This window comes from Oryctolagus cuniculus, chromosome 2 (genome assembly GCF_051225735.1).
Source record: "Oryctolagus cuniculus isolate XC-2025 breed Fujian yellow rabbit chromosome 2, ASM5122573v1, whole genome shotgun sequence".
Taxonomy (NCBI): Eukaryota; Metazoa; Chordata; class Mammalia; order Lagomorpha; family Leporidae; genus Oryctolagus; species Oryctolagus cuniculus.
In genome coordinates, this window is record NC_142868.1 from 43,045,811 (window position 1) to 43,063,238 (window position 17,428).

General features: G+C 50.9%; 1 long non-coding RNA gene and 1 pseudogene across 1 annotated transcript in view; one reads left to right on the top strand and one right to left on the bottom strand.

Annotated features, from left to right (window-relative positions):
• Positions 1-5,752: 5,752 nt before the first annotated feature.
• Positions 5,753-17,428, top strand: part of LOC103345245 (uncharacterized) — a 44,172-nt gene continuing 32,496 nt past the window's right edge. Inside the window, exon 1 of the long non-coding RNA XR_016228891.1 lies at positions 5,753-5,944. This is a non-coding gene — a long non-coding RNA (uncharacterized LOC103345245). The remainder of the gene's footprint in view (positions 5,945-17,428) is intronic.
• On the bottom strand, positions 9,193-15,086 carry LOC149127746 (cytochrome b-c1 complex subunit 6, mitochondrial pseudogene; annotated as a pseudogene).

Consider the following 17,428-nt stretch of genomic DNA (forward strand, 5'->3'; position numbering starts at 1 on the left):
CTTTGGGAGAAGGGTCCACACGCGCCTGAGGCCCAGAGCTGCAGGAAGGCAGCAATGCACTGCTTGCTGTTTGCTCCTGCTGGAGGTGAGCATGATTGGCCTTGAATTTGCCTTTTCAACTACTTCTGGGTGTTCCCAGCTTTTCTGTACACATAATGAGCTGTTGAGAGTGGAAACCCCCCAGGGGTGGCTCCCAGTCACCCAATTCAGCACCCTATGGGAACCTGCACACCACCTCCACCCACGTCCCCCCCAGGAGTGTGTAATGTCATCCCTCACACTCCATTGAGACAGACGCCTCTGTGTCCCCAGGTGAACCACTTGGGAATGACAAGGGCTTGTCCACCTCTCCTGTCCTTAGCTCCGAGTCAGGTTTCTCTGACACTTAGGGAAGCTGAGCTTCTGTTCAGGGCTCACTGGCCGTCCGTGCACCTTTTCTGGAACTGCCAATTCAAGACCTCTGCGCATTTTTCATTCTGGTTGTTTGCTTTTGTTGTTGAATTGTAGCAGTTCTTTGTGTAGCCTGGGCATCAGCTTCCTGTTGTTTCTATGGTTTGCAGACACTTGCACCCTTCCATAGGCTACGCTTTCACTCTATTGATTGTGTCCTTGGGTGCGCTCAGGTTTTGACATTTCATCTATTTTTCTTTCTTTTGTTGTGTGTGCTTTTGGGGTCATCTTTCTTAGCTTTGAATCTATTCTTTTTGGTATCGAAGGGAACCAGGACTTGGAACGTTAACTTCGCTTGGGGAGAGAGATGCTCTGCCTTGTGTCTGCGTGACCCCAAGTGACCACCTGGACATCCCACAAGTGTCCTCTCTGAGAGCCATGGTGGCATTTATTTCCATTCTGCTTGGCCAGCCTAGCCTTATTTCAGTAACATAACCTCATCTTTTCACTCAAGGCCGCGCTTTTCCAGATGGTGTGGCCTCTTGCCTTCCTGAGTGGGACATTTCTAGACAGGTGCAACGTCCTTAGGTGTCAGCTGGACAGAATATGAAGGATGGACAGAGGAGCCAGGGATGGGGCACTCCCAAGAAGGCAGGCCTCAGCTGGTGGGGAGAGCGGAGGGTCTCAGCCCTGGGCCCTCTCTCCTGGGACCCATGTCTTGTGTTCTGGTGTGAGTGGGGACAGTATGTGGGGGGGAGACTGAGAGAGCGAGAGAGAGAGAGAGCGAGCGAGAGAGAGCGCTATTGTAGCTACTCTTTTCCCCCATGGAGGAGGAGGCTGGCACTTCGAGTAATATTTCGGTTAGAATTTGCTTTTTCTCTTCAAGACTGATTCTGATGTGTTCTCTAATATGATCATTCGTTAGTATGTAAATAATTGGAAAAATCAGAAAATAAGTGGACAGATATAGCTCTACACATTTTTTTATTTTAATTTTTTATTTATATAAGCTGAACAAATTTCATGTATTTCATATATGCAGATTTAAGAGCATAATGATACTTCCCTCCCACCTATCCTCCCACCTTCCCTTCTCCTTTCTTTCTTATTTTTCTCTTAACTTTTACAATGACATACTTTTTTTTCTTTTGACAGGCAGAGTGGACAGTGAGAGAGAGAGACAGAGAGGAAGGTCTTCCTTTTCCGTTGGTTCATCCCCCAATGGCCACTGCGGCTGGCACACCGTGCTGATCTGAAGCCAGGAGCCAGGTGCTTCTCCTGGTCTCCCATGTGGGTGCAGGGCCCAAGGACTTGGGCCATTCTCCACTGCACTCCTGGGCCACAGCAGAGAGCTGGATAGGAAGAGGAGCGACCGGGACAGAATCCGGCGCTCCAACTGGGACTAGAACCCAGTGTGCTGGCGCTGCAGGCAGAGGATTAGCCCATTGAGCCGTGGTGCTGGCAACAATGACATACTTTCAATTTATTTTATAATCATAAGCTTAACCATCTACAAATAAAGAATTCAACAAGTAGTAAGCAGCAGAAACCACTGTTCCTCAAGAGTATGGACTAGGGCTGTAAACAATGACCAAATCTTAAAATGCCAGTCTCACTCCTATACATGACATTTTTTGTGCTCTGTATATTAATTACCACATTTCAGGAAAACATGATATTTGTCTTTCTAGAATTGACTTATTTCACTAACCATTATGGTTTCCAGTTGTATCCATTTTGTTGCAAAAGGCAGGATTTCATTCTGAGTAGTATTCCACAGTGCATATATATCACATTTTCTTTGTCCAGTCATCACTTGATGGACATATACATTGATTCCATATCTTAGCTATTGTGAATTGAGCTGCAATAAATATGAGGTTACAGATAACTCTTTCATATGCTGATTTCATTTTGTTTGGGTGAATTCCCAGGAGTGGGATGGCTGTATCATATGATCTATTTTCAGATTTTTGAAGACTTTACATACTATCTTCCACAATGGCTGTACTAGTTTACATTTCCACCAACAGTGGATTAGGGTACCTTTTTCCCCACAACCTCACCAGCACTTATTGTTCTTTGATTTCTCTATGAGAGCCATTCTAATGGGTGAGGTGAAAACTCATTGTGTTTTTTATTTGCATTTCCCTGATGGCTACTGATCCTGAGCATTTGTGTGTGTGTGTGTGGGGGGGCATTTGAATTTCATCCTTTGAAAAATGTCTGTTCAAGTCCTTTGCTCATTTCTTGACTGGATTGTTTGTTTTGTTGTTGTTTAGATTCTGGAGCTTTTTATAGATTCTGGGTATTAATTCTTTATCAGTTGCATAGTTTGCAAATATTTCCTCTCATTCTGTTGGTTGCCTCTGCATTTTGTTGTGTGTTTCCTTTGCAGTGCAGAAGCTTCTTAACTTGGTATAATCCCATTTGTCTATTTTTGCTTTTATTGCTTGTGCTTCTGGGGTCTTTTCCAAGAAGTCTTTGCCTATGTCAATGTCTTACAGAGTTTCCCTGATGTTTTCCTCTAGTAATTTGATGATATCAGATCATAGATTTAGATCATTGTTCCATTTAGAATTGATTTTTGTATAAGGTGGAAGAGAGGGGTTTTGTTTCATATTTCTGTACGTGAAGATCCAATTTTCCTAAAACAATTTGTTGAAGACACTTGCATTTCTCCAGGGATTTATTTTAGCTCTTTTATCAAAGATTAGTTAATTGTAGATGTGTGGATTAATTTCTAGGATTTCTGTTCTGTTCTGTTAGTCTGCATGTCTGTTTTTACGTCAGGACCAGGCTGTTTCGATTATAACTGCCCTATAGTATGTCTTGAAATCTGGTATTGTGATGCTTCTGACTTTGCTTTTGTTGCTTCAGAATTGCTTTAGCTATTCAGTGTCGCTTGTGTTTCCATATGAATTTTAGCATCATTTTTTCTAGATTTGAATAGAATGTTATTGGTATTTTGATTGGGATCATATTGAATCTGTAAATTACCTTGGGTAGTATGGATACTTTGATGATATTCTTTCAATCCACAAACTTGGAAGATTTTTTTCATTTTTTATGTCTTCTATTTCTTTCTTTAATGTTTTGTAATTTTCATTGTAGGGATCTTTCACATTCTTGGTTAAATTTATTCCAAGGTATTGAAGTCTTTATGTAGCTATTATGAATAGTACTGATCTTACAAGTTCTTTCTCAGTCATGGCATTTTCTGTGTATACCAAGGCTAATGATTGTTGTGTGTTGATTTTATATTCTGCAACTTTACCAAACTCTCTTATGCGTTCCAATAGTTTCTTAGTGGAGTGATTTGGTTTCCCTACATTTGGAGATCATGTCATCTGCAAACAAGGGTAATTTGACTTCCCTCTTTCCAATTTGTATCCCTTGATTTTTTTTTCTTGCCTAATGGATCTGGCTAAAGCTTCTAGAACTATATTGAATAGCAATGGTGAGAGCAGACAACTCTGGTTCCTGTTCTTAGTGGAGATGTTTCCAGCTTTTCCCCATTCAGTTTTTTTCTAAGATTTATTTATTTATTTGAAAGACAGAGTTACACAGAGAGAGAAGGAGAGGCAGAGAGAGACAGGGAGAGGTCTTCCATCTGCTGGTTCACTCCCCATTTGGCTGCTATGGCCAGAGGTGAGCTAATCCAAAGCCAAGAGCCAGGAGCCTCCCCTGGGTCTTCCCATGTGGGTGCAGGGGCCCAAGGACTTGGGCCATCCTCTGCTGCTTTCCTAGGCCATAGCAGAGAGCTGGATAGGTAGTGGAGAAGCTGGGACTCGAACCTGAGCCCATATGGGATGCCTGCACTGCAGGTGGTGGCCTTACACTCTAGGCCACAGCACCAGCCACCCCCCCACCCCCCCCTTTCAGTTTGATGCTAGCTGTGGGTTTGTCATACATTGCCTTGATTATGTTGAGGAATGTTTCTTCTATACACAATGTGCTTACAGTTTTTATCTTGAAAGAATGTTGTACTTTTTCAAATGCTTTCTCTGCATCTATTGAGATAATCATATATTTTTAAAAAGATTTATTTATTTATTTGAAAGGCAGCATTATAGAGGCAGAGGCAAAGAGAGAGAGAGGTTGGTCTTCCATCTACTGGTTAAGTACCCAAATAGCTGCAACGGCCAGAGAAAGGCAGATCCAAAGCCAGGAGCCAGGAGCTTCTTCCAGGTCTCCTGTCTGGTTGCAGGGGCCCAAGGACTTGGGCCAACTTCTACTGATTTCCCAGCCCACAGCAGAGAGCTGGATCAGAAGTGGAGCATTCAGGACTGGAACCAGGGCCCACATGGGAGCCAGCACTACAGGCAGCAGCTTTACCCTCTGAGGCATAGCGCCAGTCCCAATTATATAGTTTTTATTCTTCAATTTGTTAATGTAATGTATAACAATTATTGATTTGCCTATTTTGAACCATCCCTGCATACCAGGGATAAATCCCACTTGGTCTAGGTGAATGATCTTTTGCTCTACACATATTGAGATGAGTAAATAATTAGTTTGAGAAGCAGAGGGATAACCAGGCAGAGATAGACTGGGAAAGGGGAGCATTTCCATCTGTTTGTTACTCTCTAAATGCCCACAATGGCTGTGGCTAGGCCAAGACCGAAGCCAGGAGCTAGGAACTCAATCCAGGCACCCCACGTGGATGGCAGGGACCCAAGTACTTGATCCATCACTGCTGCCTCCTAGGGAATGCATGAGCAGGAAGCTGGAATCGGAAGATAGAGCTGGATATTGAACTCAGATACTTTGACGTGGACATCCTAACCAGTGTCTTTTTTTTTAAGATTTATTTGCAGTGTTAGAGAGAGAGAAAGATCTTCTACCTGTAGGTTCACTCTCAGATGACCCAATAGCAGGGGCTGGGTCAGGCTGAAGCCAGGAGCCCAGAACTCCATCTGGGTAGCAAGAGACCAAACACTTGGGCCATCTTCCTCTGTTTTCCCAGGTGCATTAGCAGGGAGCTGGATTAGAAGTGGTGCTCATATAGGATTCAGGTGTTGTAGACAGTGGCTTAACCCACTGTGCTACAACACCAACTCCAAGCAGTGTCCTAGCCATTGTCTAAGCATCTACCTGGAGATGCATCTACCTATAGCTGAGGTCATCCTTTATTGCATACCTCCTCTCTCCTCAAAATCCAACAGCCCCTTCCCTTCTCTCAGCTTCTTGTCTCCCTGAGGAACTTGAAGCCATCCTGTGACACACTCCTGCCTCTACCCATCTGTGCCAGTCTGACCTTCCTCCTGCCTGCACACAACTGCTTTGTCCTTGCTCTCCTATGAGGCCACCTCCTCCTCCCCTGCTGGCCTCGACTCTGTCTTCCCAGCGACCTCCTCCACTCTGGCTCATACATTCCTGCTCTGCTTTTGAGCCATTCGCTCCACCATCAGACTCAGTGTATCTCCCTTCTCTAAAACCAAAATTCTCCCTTACTCAATTCCATATTCTCCTAGGGAAGGAAGGAGACCATGGACACGCCGGCAGGAAGAGCAGGTGCATCAGCCTTGGTGGAGACTCAGAGACCCAGGAGGTAGGCACTTGAGTCCGGGAGGGAGGCTGAGGTCTGAGTGCTGGCCTCCATGTGCTTTATCCTGCAGAAAACAGGGACCCCTTTAGGGTGGCTGAGGCCGTGGGGGATTGCAGCGTTGCCTGGCCCAGGTATCCTGGCAGCAGTGAGGAAGGGGCAGAGCTTTGGGAGATCAGCATCACAGCCCAGGGCGGTGCCTTCGTCATTGTGGTTGAGGAAGAGCCCCTTCTGGAAGTCAGGGAGTGGACCAGGCTGCTGGTGGGGGCAGCAACGTGGGAGGCTGCCTGGGGCCTATGGAGCAGCCTGATTCTCTCCCTGCTACTCCCCACTTCCCCATCCTCCTCCCCCTCCAGCCCCACAGAGTGCCCAGCAGTTGCAGAAGGAGGGCAGGGCATGGGGCCCTGGGGAGGATGCCCTGGGAAAGAGCTTGGGCTGTCCGTCACTTACAGACAAGGTGGGTGAGGCTCCATGGGGGGATTTCCTCGGAGAGCAGCAAAGGTGGTTTGGATGCCTGGGCGGGGTCATAGAGAAGGAGCACAGGGTCTGCGGAGGTCATGGCAGGCCTGGGGCAGCTCTGCACAGTTGCAGGTGCCCAGGGGCTGGAATCAGACAGTGGGGGTGGATGAAGCAGGGCCTGTGGAGAGTCCTGAATTTGAGTCCCCCACAAGGAAGTCCTTTCAGAAGCACAAGGGGCCTGGAGGGGTACCATTCAAGATTTGCAAGGGATCTTGGGTGCTCCTCCTTAAATAGGTGAAAGGTGAGGTTTCACTCTTGAACTTGGAAAGGAGAGCCCTTCCCCACCTCTCCTGGGCTCTGGGAGCACCAACGGCCAGTTGGTTCTTTCTTTCTTTCTATTCCTGTCATTTTATGGGGCCGTAAATGAGGACAGCAGGGAATTAATAAAAAGGTGGAGCCAAGGCAAACAGCAGAGTCCTCGCCCAGGTGGCACTTGCGGTCTAAAGGTGCACGTGTTGCAATCTCACGGCTGCTGTGCGCCCAGGAGGGCTGGGCGGAGCTGCCTTGGGCAGCCTGGGACAGCAGGGTCAGGGTGGGGGGATGCAGGGAAGGTGGCCTCATCTTTGAGGAAAGACCGAGGGAAGGGTCTTCTCGCAGAGCAGATGGAGAACTGATGGCATGGGACATAGGTGGACACTGGTCGAGGCAGCGGCCACCAATGCAGAGTGAAAGGAGGGACCCAGGGTGAGCCTCTTTGGTGTCATGGAAGTAGAGAGAGGTTTGCAGTTGAGTCGATGGAGCCAGTGGGCAGATATATAAAGTGAGGCCAGCAGGTGCCAAGCTTGGGGCAGAAGGAAACGAAGGAGGCAGTTGCTGGTTCGGGATGCCTTCCCTGAAGGCTCCACCCTGCTGTGTGTGGGGGTGTGTGTCCCTGATGAGATGGAAAGGCCTGTGCAGCTCCCCCTTGGAAGAATCCCCCCCAAACTAGTGTATGCAGTGTATTTGGAGCTTTGGCAAGGTCTGGAAGGACGTACAGATGACGGTGAGGGCTGCTCCCATAACCCAGCTCTCGCAGGAGCTAGGTGCTAAGGAAGGAGGAGAGGGTGGACTCCTGGCTGATCGCCTGGGGCAGGCCCAGCTCTCTTGGTGGAGAAGGTTGACTCCCAGGTCATACCCTTTGTGCAAGTGTTCTTAAAAACCCTAAAGTCAACCTTGAGGACCTGATGCTAGGGGCCGGCATTGTGGTGTAGCAGGTTTAGCCTCTGCCTGTGATGCTGACATCCCTGCTAATGTGCCTGGGAAAGCAGCAGAAGATGGCCCAAGTGCTTGGCTTTGAACTCATGTGGGAGACTGGAAGAAGCTCCTGGCTCCTACCTTTTGACCGGCCCAGCTCCGGGTATTATGGCCATTTGGGGAGTGAATCTACAGATGGAAGATCTCTCTCCCTCTCTCTCTCTGTTACTCTGCCCTTCAAATAAATAATAAATTAAAAAAAAGACACAGTGCTATAAAATGTGATGAAATAAGCCACTCATAAAGTACCATAGTTTATGGTTGCACTTGTACAAGGTCAAATTCATAGAGACTGAAAGTAGAATGGGGCAGGAGTTTGGGGAGTTCGTGTTTAATGGGGACAGAGTTTCTGTTGGGAAGATGAACAATTCTGGAGCTAGGTGGTGGTGCACCATGCACTTTGCAATGGTTGAACTAGTGAGTTTATGTTTTGTGTATGTTACCACCATAAAACGCATTAATGAAATCACTCAATTCCTTGGCATGAATCTTCTGTGCATCAAGCTGGTCCTGACCCAGTAGATGGAGGCTGAGCAGAGCCAGGCACTCTGTCACCATCTGATCACAACAGGCGGTTAAATAAGACCGTGTTATCAAGTCCGTCCCCTCCTGAGTGGTGGCCAGTCCTCCAGGGCGCGCTCACTCGGGGGTAAAGGAGAAAGCCCAGCGCTGAGACTGAAGGGGGAGGCGCACATGGGAAGCCGGGGGCCCACAGCCACCCACTGATGCAGAGAGGCAGGACGACGGCGCTCAGCCACACTGCGGAGAGCAGCCGGCACAGGGTTTGGAGTCGGCCGTCCTGCAGCCCCGTCACTCATGGGCAAGCTGCTCACCTTAGCATCCTGATCAGCATTGTTATCCTCAGGGCTGTGAGAGTTCTGGAATATCACATAGATAAATCATGGAGCACAGAGCTGTTCAACAGGTGCCGGTTACTGTCCCTGGTCTCCTTCCCCTACACATCCTTTGTACTGTTATAATCATTTTTCACAGACCGCAGGACTTTATTAAGATGGAATCATTGCTAATTCTACAGAATTTACTTGCCTACGCCAAAATCCATGAAGTTTACAGAACTCCTAGCTATACAAATGATTTTTTAAAAGATTATTTATTTGCACAGCAGAGTTAGAGAGAGAGAGAGAGGGAGAGAAAAGGGAGATTTCCATCTGCTGGTTTGATCTCCAAATGACTGCAATGGCCAGGCTGAAGCCAGGAGCCTGCAACTCCATCTGGGTCTTCTATATGGGTGGCAGGGTCCCAAGCACTTGGGCCATCTTCGGCTGCCTTGCTAGGCACATCAGCAGGGAGCTGAATTGGAAGTGGAGCAGCCGGGACTCAAATGGACACTCATATGGGATGCCGTTGTGGCAGGCGGTAGCTTAACCACTGCACCAAAGCGTCAGCCCCCACTCCTACGAATTAGAAACAAATGGCAAGTTTAATACCGCAAGGACATGTCTTGATGCCCCCCCGAGGGAGGCTGGGGTGAAGTATGCACTTTATTTCAAGCTGCTCAAGAATTTGTGGGCCACGCAGTGCTTCCTGGCACGCAAGAAGGCGGTGAGCTCCTCGGTACAGTGCTGTGTGTGTGATTTGGAGGGCACAGGCTCATCACACAGCTCAGGCTGCTCCCGCCTTTCCCCCCGGGGCTTGCTCCAGGTTGCTAGGGATCCACTATGTCCTCCTCTTCCTCCTCTTCCTCCTTGGGCTCTCTGGACACTACCAGCATGTCTTGTTTATCCTCCAGTCTCGTGTCTGGCTACGGTTCTGGACTCAACCCCAGCAGCCGCAGTGGTGCCGCTGCACTCCAGGGTCAAGACGTTGATGGTGTCCTTTAAGAATTACACAGCTCTTTGCCCTCCCTTGGGCTTCTAAGAAGGGCAGGATGTCTCTCAGCTTTGGTGTTCTGGAGGCAGGGTGTGGACTGAGTATCTTCTGAAGGCTCTTTGTCCACGTGGGGACTTCCTTAGGGCTCTGGCTCTCTGTGACAGCTTAGCAACGTCACCATGGAATCTTTGGCTCCTCGGTGAGCAGAGCTGGGTTTGCTTTGCAGTCGACCGCCTGGGAAGGTGAAGATCTTTGAGCAGCCCCCAGCTCAGAGCCTGCATTGAAGAGGTAGTGCCAGGGCCAGGGGCCATCAGGGACCTGCTAGGCTGAGGACAGGTGCCCGACACACCAGGTCCCAGCTCCGGGCCAAAAGCCAAACAGGATGCAGCAGGAAGCATTAATTCCACTGGATATTTATTTTCTATGATGTGAAACATCTGGCGCTAGGAAAGACACAGAAATCGGAGGTCTGTAGGAAAATGGCCTTGGGAGCTTTGAACTTTTCCACTTTGCTGCCGACACCGGTGGAGAGACTGGGAGCCGTGGTGAGGGTGAAGGAGCTGAGAGGCTGGGTCCTGCTGGAGACTACTCAGGGGCTTGGGAGGGACCGCGGGCCTCTGCCCTCAGGAGAGATGGAGACAGGGGTCTCCCCCGAGGGTGGCGAGGGCACACGTGTGGGAGGCCGACACGGGCAGGAAGCAGGAGGACGGAGTAGCTGGGGAGAAGCAGAGCAGGCAGGGACTCGGAGCCCATCTCCTTTGTCTGGGAATAGTAGCAATACTGTGCTCAGGAGCTGGGCCGGGGAGGGTGGGCAGGGTCAGCCAGGAAGACTCTGGCAGCTGAGTTGGGCAAAGCCAGGGGTCAGGCTGCAGTTGCCGAGGAGGAGCTGGGTGTAACTGAGAGGGCTGTTGGGCACTGCATTGGGCGCTTGTCAATCTTCCTGGGAAAGCTGAATAAGAGGAAAGAGATGACTGTCTTCTGAGTTAGTGGAAATCATAGTTCCTGTTGATGGAGGGTGGTCCAGACCTCCAGTTTGGTTTAATGTTTGGTAAAAGATGCCCCCCATCCCCGGCAAAATGGGCACAACTCTGAGCAAGGCTTCTGGGGACACGTGGGCCAATGGAGGCATCCCAAAGGGAGAGGTGGGTTGGAAGGGATGTATAGGAGTTGGGAAGCTGGCTGATGTCCGAGGAAGGCATTCTGGACATGCTCTCGCACTTGGCCATCCAACCCCCTTGTTCTGATCCTGCACAAATGTGCCGCACTAGCGGCTGCCCAGGTTGCTCCGAGGCCCTTGTCTGTTACTCCCCGCAGTGTCGCCAGGGTGGTTTTGAAGGCAGTGCTCACTGGGAGGGCTGAAGACCCTTTATTTCTTCCAACGCTGCCGATACAGAAGCTGAGGGTCTGGGGGAAGGTGATGAGTGCATGGGCAGGGGGAGAAGCGGAGAGGCCTGGGAAGGAGGAGTCCCTACAAAGGGGCATGAGGACACTTGGGGTGATTGTGTTTACCATGATGGTGCTGGTGATGGTCTCATGGGTCCAAACCTGGGTCTCTTACATAGGTGCACTTTATTGTGTATCGGCTTCTTTTCCCCATACATCTGTTTACAGGTGCCTCGGATTGTTCATGTATATTTTTCAGTGAAAATCTAGTACAAGACCACCACAGAACAAATTCACAAAAGCAGGGAAAAGGAGCCAAACCACGCTTTGCCCTTTGTTGTCTTTTTCTGGTGGGAAGATTGTTATCCCTTGTGGTATGCCAGTGAGTGAGACTCCTGGCCCAGCCCCAGTAGCCAGGATACTCAGCTGAACTTGGCAGAGGGTCAGTCCCCTGGGGACCACTGCCCCCACCCACAGATCCCAGCCTAGCAAGCCTGAGGGAGATCCGGAGACAGGTTTGAGGCCAGCACTGTTGTCACCCGGTGGGTCCATCGTCCGCTGGAATCCCAAAGCCCTGGCAGTCCTTCATCTTTTCTGTTTTGGCCACAACATTGCTTATAATACCACAGCCTGCAGTGGTGGGGTCGCAGCTAGGTGTGGAGGCAGAACTGGCTGACTCCAGTTTGGAAAGGCTTGTGGTAGCAGTCACAGTAATATCAACAGTAATAGTAGTAGTAATTTAAGCGGGAGTGGTAGCAGTGATAGCAAACATTTCTGGAGCACTCACTGCACTGCACTGCACTGCTTGTGTGATCTCAGCGCTCCTGGTTCAGAACAGTTCCTGCAGGCAGACACCGGGGTGTGAACCTAGCCCTGCCGTGCTTAGCTCAGTAATCTTGGGCAAGTTACTTTAAAGGCCTAAGTTTCACACGACAGCCAATGAGCACAAGCAAAAGTTCTCAGTGTCACTAATCATTAGGGAAATGCAAATCAAAACCACACGGAGATATCTCCTTACCCCAAACCATAATGAGATAACACCCTAGGATAGTTACCATAAAAAACAAAACAAAACCAGAGTGGAAGATAAACATTGGTAGGACGTGGAGAAAGCAGAGCCCTCCTGCACCGTTGGTGGGGACGTGAAACGGTGCAGCCACCGTGCGAAGCTGTGTGCTGGTTCCCTCAAAGTGAAGCAGAAAATCGCTGAATGATTCTGAGCATACTCATGTCCAGAAGCATCAAAAGCTGCATCTCCAAGAGGTATTTGTGCATCCATGTTCATAGCAGCCTTATTCACGTTAGCCAAACGGCGGAAGCAAGGGGCCATTATTGGATGAAGGGTTAGATGGAGCATGGTTTGTCTGTACAGTGGAACTCTGCGATTCTGACACCAGCGACAGTCTGGGTGTGTGCTGAAGACATTATGCGAAGTGGAATACACCAGTCACACACAAATCCCCATTACATCAATACCTAGAATAGTTAGCGTAGCGGAGATGGGATGTAGAGTGGAAAATGCCAGGGGCTGGGGCTAGGGAGAGTGAGGAGCTAGTGGTTATATGGACAAACTTTTTAAATTAGTTATTTGAGAAGCAGGGGGAGAGAGAGGGAAAGAGCGCGCACTCTCATTCACTGACTCACCCACAGTGTCAGGGGTTGAAGCTGACAGACGGGAACGCAATCCAGGTCTCCCACAAGGGTGATCAGAGCCCAGTGACACGTGCCATCACTGATGCCTCCTAGGGTCTGCCTCAGACTCAGGGACCAGAGCCGCTCCAAAACCTAGGCTCTCCGATATGAGAAGTGTCTTAAGTGCTAGGCTAAATCCACCTTAGAGCTAGTGTGTTTTTTTTAAAGATTTATTTTTAATTTATTTGAAAGGTAGAGTTACAGAGAGGGGGAGGAAGAGGAGGAGGAGGAGGAAAGAGAGAGAGAGAGCGAGAGCACGAGCTTCCATCTGCTGGTTCACTCCTCAAATGGCTGCAGTGCCTAGGGCTGGCCAGATGATAGCCAAGACCCCAGAGCTTCTTCTGGGTCTCCCTTGTGGGTGTAGGAGCCCAAAGGACTTGGACTTTCTTGTGCTGCTTTCCCAAGGTACATTAACAAGGAGCTGGATTTGAAGTGGAGCAGCCAGGTCTCAAACCAGTGCCCATATGGGATGCCAGCATTGCAGGTGGAGGCTTAACCTGCTACGCCACAATGCCAGCCCCAGGTTTTTTTTTTTTTTTTAATGATTTATTTTTATTTATTTGAAAGACAGAGTTACAGAGAGGGACAGGGAGAGGGAGAGAGAGAGAGAGACAGAGAGAGACAGAGAGAGAGAGAGAGAGAGAGATCTTCCATCTGCTGCTTCACTCCACAAATGACTGAGACAGCTGGGACTGGGAGCAAGGAATTTCATCCAGGTCTCCTACATGGGTGCAGTGTCCAAGCACTTGGGCATACTCTACTGCTTTCCCAGGTGCATCAGCAGGGAGCTGGATTAGAAGTGGAGCCACTGGGACTTGAACCTGAGACCATATGGGATAATCAGCATCACAGGCAGCAGCTTAACCCACTATACTAAAATGCTTAGAATGGGGGCCAGCACTGTGGCGTAGCAGGTAAAACCGCTGTCTACAGTGCCAGCATCCCATACGAGCACTGGTTCTAGTCTCGTCTGCTCCCTTCTGATCCAGCTCTCTGCTATGGCCTGGGGAAGCAATGGAAAATGGCCCAAGTCCTTGGACCCCTGCACTCATGTGGGAGACCCGGGAGAAACTTCTGGCTCCTGGCTTTGAATCGGTGAAGCTCTGGTCATTGCAGCCAACTGGGGAGTGAACCTGCCGATGGAAGACCTCTCTCTCTCTCTCTGCCTCTCTGTGGCTCTGCCTTTCAAATAAATAAAATAAATATTTTAAAAAATGCTTAGTATGGTACAGTTTAGGCTTATCACAATTTTTAAAAAGAGAAGAAAAGTCCTTTGTTTCAATTTTCTCATCTCTAAAATTGGGAGAAAGCCTCACTTGTCTCCTAAGGTGGTGAGGCTGGATTGGTGACAGCATCTGACAGCCCTAGACAAGTGCCAGCGACCGGTTTGCCGAGGACCATGGTGCTCATGACCGGTGCCTGGCCGGTGTCTGGGGATTGCTGGCCTTCGGGCACAGCCCCTCCTGTCTCTGGGTCTCAGGATCCTCACACACAAAGGAGGTGGCGAGCAGGGGACCACTTCCAGGCCTCTTCCCTGCAGCATGCCTGTGTCTCGGTTCCCAGATGTGGAGCTGGCATTGTGGGGAGGGGGTTGGCTGGCCCTTCCACTTGGATGCTCAGACAGATGCCTGAGCCCCTGCAGCTGGGGTAGCCTGACTCTGGCCCTGTAGCCCCTGCCCAGGCCTCCTGGTGTGTGCCGCGGGAGTGCGTGTGTGTGCATCCGACTCTGTGTCACATCCACGCAGCCATGTGCGGACAGCTAGGGGTGCTGGAGCCAGGATGTGGCGCAGTGTGCACAGAGGGCAAGGGGCACCGGGCTGAGTGTCACACCCCTTGGTGAACCCTGGTGGACAAGGGACAAGGAGGAGCCTGGCAGGTTTGCTGACGGCAGCATTTTCTCACCTGTGGCTGCACATTAGGGACATTTATAAGAAAACTGGGGCCTCTGTCCTACCCCAGAGCCCTGACTTCATTGGCAAGGAGATGGCCTGAGCCCAGGATTTTTCAAAACTCTCTTGCAGGGAGCTCTCTCCTACTGCCAGGCTGGGAACGTCCGTTCTGCAGGGATCCAGACCTGCTGTGGCCGGGCCCAGTGTGTAGTGGGAGGGAAGCTACCTGTAAGCTGTTTATTACCTGCTTGAATTACTAGGTAAATATTGACCGGAGACTCTGGTGTCCCAGGAGCTACCTGTTGCTTCCACAGGCACATCCCTGGTGTGGTGGGGATGGATTTGTCTGCTCTGGGTCCTGGATGGACAACACTGTAGCTCTGGGCTTTTCCAGCAGACGAATTGATGTGCAGAAGGCCCTGGGGGCTGGGTTTGGGCTAAATGTTACTGCGCTTTGGCAGTTTTTTTTTTTGTTGTTTTTTTGTTTTTTTTTTTTTAACATCTCCAAACTTCAGCCTCCAAGTGTGTGTGACAAGGATGTCAGGAGCTGGCTGCGGCAGTACCGTGAGGGTGAACTGGCACACTGTGTGCGACGCCCCCATTGGCTGGCAGTGACTCGAGAAATGAGCGTTTCTTTTTTTCTGGGCAAGAGAGCTGCCCGGCCTGACCTCTGGGAAGGTGCTTGCGTTCCTGCCTGCGGGGTCAGCGTCTGTTAGCCAGTGACAATCTGATAGACCCTGGGACGTGGCTGAAAGTCACTGAGCTCATCCCCTCCCTGTTACCGTAGAATGGAGAGAGGGTTTGGAAGGGGGTGATAAGGTTAGGTGGGTCTCTGCGGTGCCCCCACAGGAAGAGATGAGGACAGCGATAAGTGCAGAGAAGTGACAACGTGAGGGCACAGGGAGAAGACTGTCACCGGCAGGCTCGGGCCAGAGGCCGCAGGAGGAACCGGTCCTGCTGCTGATCTTGATCTTGGACTTCTGGCCTCCTCGGGAACTGTGGGACAATAACCACCTGTTGTTTAAGCTCCACTCTGTGGTCTTTGTTAGGCAGCCTTGCTGAGCAGGCACCTCCCCACCTTCCCTGCCCCAGCCACATCAGTCACTCAGTGCCCCCATCCCCAGCTTTCCCCTTCCCTGTCCTCAGCCTCAGGTCCCCAGGGCCTCCGGCCTTCACTCCCACCTCCCCCACCATGGCGTGTCTCCTGCTGCAGGTGCACTTGGGATCACAGCCCTGGGCTGAGTTTGCACACTGAAGCGCAGGTGCAGGCTGCCCACGGCCGTCGGACCTCCGTGTCCGGCCCTGTGCCTCTCCTCCTTTGCAGGCTGTGCACCGATGCTGCAGAGCCACCTCAGTCCCCACAATGCACTCTTCTGCTCTCCCACCTCTGTGCCTCTGAGCCTGTCGCTTGAATATTCATCCTTTCTTCTCTGCCCATCAAGCTCCTGTTCACCCTCCGTGGGCCTCTGTCAGTGTGTCCCCCGGAAAGCCCCCCAGACCTGTGCAGAGCAAGATCGCCTTCCAGCTTCCCTCTTCCCTCCCAGCCCCATGCACCAGCCTCACCTACACATCTGTAAGGCCCCGGGTGTATCTGATGGGATCAGGCACCCTGCTCTAGGAACTGTCACAGCCCAAGCACCTAGTCCAGTGTCCTGGCACAGTTGGTACTCAGTGGATGCTTCTCTCTCTCTCTCTTTTTTTTTTTTTTTTTTTTTTTGGGACAGGCAGAGTGGACAGTGAGAGAGACAGAGAGAAAGGTCTTCCTTTTGCCATTGGTTCACCCTCCAATGGCCGCCACGGCCGGTGCACCACGCTGATCCAAAGCCAGGAGACAGGTGCTTCTCCTGGTCTCCCATGGGGTGCAGGGCCCAAGCACTTGGGCCATCCTCCACTGTACTCCCTGGCCACAGCAGAGAGCTGGCCTGGAAGAGGGGCAACCGGGACAGAATCCGGCACCCTGACCAGGACTAGAACCCGGTGTGCCGGCGCCACAGGCGGAGGATTAGCCTATTGAGCCGTAGCGCTGGCCTGCAGCTGCTTCGCAAGTGAAGGAGGGAATGGGGAGTTGTCCAAGCTGGCTCTGGGCGCCAGCTAATTCTTTGCCATGGGCGCTGTCCTGGGCATGGTGGGATTGGCAGCCCCATCCCTGGCCTTTAACCATCATACATCAGCACCCCCTCCCCCACTCCCAACCCAGAGTATCTCCATTCACTGTCACACGTCTCCTGGGGACAGAGGCCCCTCTCGAGAGCCGCTGGTGTGGCTTGCAGAGATCTCTGTTGACACGAACACTAGAGGCACGCCCGAGTGGGTGTGACACTGACATTGATTTTATTGAGCTGAAATCAGAGGTGACCAACTCTGAAGGCTTCCTCCTGCAGTGAGTTCTACCAGAAAACTGTGTTGGGCCAGAATTCTTTGTTAGGAGTAAGACTGGGGAGGTGTTTCCTGAAATTCTGGCTTTGTTCGACTGCTAAATTGGGTCAAGCCCAATGCACTTCCCTTACTGAGCCGGGGCTCCAACGACAGCTGGGATTACAATGCTCAGAGACCTCGTAACCGCCTGTTCCACCCCATCCCAGGCAGCCCCCTGCCATCTGTTACTCATGCTCTTTGCAGTCACTCCGGCCCCGGGAGCCCTCTCAAAACGGCCCTCACCCCAGCCCTCCTGGGAGCGTTGGTGCTTTCCACACACTTTGTACCCACCTCCTCTCCCTGGGATCATCCGCTCAGGGTCCCTCAGTACCCCCGCCTCTCCTGTGCCTGCAGAGATGGCTTGAGGAAGAACAAGTTCCCTCCTGTGTGGCTCCTGACCTGCCCCGGTGGCCTCTTTCCAAGCGGTGAGCTGGGCATGCTTCTAATCTCCCTGCCCTCCGTTTCCTCTTTCCAGCAAATGGACAACGAGAGCCACCTCGTCCTGAGCACAGGGTGGGAAGCACCTGTC